At 39.5% G+C, this 1,856-nt stretch overlaps 1 pseudogene across 1 annotated transcript; it reads left to right on the plus strand.

Moving 5' to 3' along the window:
- LOC147507503 (putative serine/threonine-protein kinase WNK7 pseudogene) lies at positions 1 to 1,856 on the plus strand (annotated as a pseudogene). Its single transcript, XR_015216194.1, has one exon. The product of XR_015216194.1 is annotated as a putative serine/threonine-protein kinase WNK7 pseudogene (transcript).

The raw sequence follows: 1,856 nt of genomic DNA on the forward strand, positions 1-1,856 counted from the left end.
CGTGAAAATCAAGTTTCCTACTTGAATTGAAATACCTCACCAGAGGGTTATAAATAGGTTCACAATTTGTTGAATTTTTCAATATTTTTGAGTCATTGCAAGAAAGTTAATTTGAGAGAAGAAGAATGAGTTTGTGTGAAGAAGAATGTTGTGATGTTTCAGAGCCACCCGATCCTGACGTTGTGGAAACTGATCCCACTCGTCGATACCTCCGTTTCAAAGAAGTTCTTGGTGCAGGCGCTTCCAAGATAGTTTACAAGGGTTTTGATGAAGTTAATGGAATTGAAGTTGCTTGGAGTCAAGTTAAGATCGATGAAGCTTTGTGTTCGCCAGAAGATTTAGAGAGGCTTCATAATGAGGTACGCCTCTTGAAGTCATTGAAACACAATAATATAATCAAGTTTTACAATTCTTGGGTAGATGACAAGAACAAGACTATAAATCTCATCACGGAGTTGTTTACATCTGGTAGTTTGAGACAGTATGGAAAGAAACACAAAAGGTTTAATCTGAAAGCCGTGAAGTCATGGGCAATACAGATTTTATTGGGGTTGAAGTATCTTCATAGTCATAGCCCACCAATTATACATAGGGATATCAAGTGTGATAATATCTTTATTAATGGTAATCATGGAGAAGTCAAAATCGGGGATCTAGGATTGGCGGTTGTTATGGAACAGGCCAATGAACATAAACATACTTTTGTCGGAACCCCTGCATATATCGCGCCGGAAGTGTATGAAGGGGAATATGATGAATTGGCGGATATATACTCTTTTGGGATGTGCCTGCTAGAGATGGTGACTTTTGAACAGCCTTACGACGAGTGCGAAATTCCATGCCAGATATTTAAGAAGGTTATAACAGGAGTTATGCCTAAGTCGCTCGGTAAGGTGGAGGATCCAGAAGTGAAATCTTTTATAGAGAAGTGTTTACTGCCCGCAAATCAGAGATCGCCAGCAAAGGAGCTTCTAAAGGACCCTTTCCTGCAAGTTGAAGGATTTTCTGATGTTCAGAATAAAGCAGCCTATGTTTCTAAAGGACCAACATACAGAGTTCTTGAGCGTTTGAAGCTTGGTGAGATCTCTCATGCTGATATTGAGTCTCAAAAGTCAACTGTTACGACTGAAGCTAAATGTTCTGATATGTCAACAGACAGAAACAATCAGAAGTCTTCTATCAGCACATCTGTATCTAATGTTACAGGACCTATGAAATATAGTGGAGGTGTCATTGATGGAGTTAAAATGGACACAGATATTAACATGGCCAGCGACGCTTCCTCTGTTATGGATGACCAAAGTGATAATGAAGAGTACAGAAAGGAAGTGGAGCAAATTGAATTGCAATATCAGCAAGCATTGAAGGAACTATCAGTGAAGAGGCATCGGGCTTTAATGGAATCAAAGAAGAGATTTTCACAAATAAAATAGCTAGTTAAGCAGATTTGATCCAGACATGCTTCTTCTGTTATGTATTTATATATGACCACAGTGATGATGAAGAGTATAGAAATGAAGTGGAGCAAATTGAATTGCAATAACAGCAAGCACTGAAGGAAATATCAGTGAAGAGGCATCAAGCTGCCCTGGAAGCAAAGCAAAGATTGTCACCGAAAAGATAGTGCGAGTTTAGCAGATTTGACGCAGCTCCGCTCCAAGATGGAAGTGGTAATTGAATAAGCACGTTTCATGGATCGAACTCTTTGCACTCACATGTTGTAACTCTATTTGTATAGAGACTAAAAGCAGGTGGAATCCCTTGTTGTATTGTTGCTTCGTTTTTGCCTTTGAGCATAGTGGATTCGATGTGGCTCCGTGGTTTTTTCCCCTGATCTCAGGGTTTTTCCACGTAAA

This window comes from Coptis chinensis, chromosome 3, assembly GCF_015680905.1.
Source record: "Coptis chinensis isolate HL-2020 chromosome 3, ASM1568090v1, whole genome shotgun sequence".
NCBI lineage: Eukaryota > Viridiplantae > Streptophyta > Magnoliopsida > Ranunculales > Ranunculaceae > Coptis > Coptis chinensis.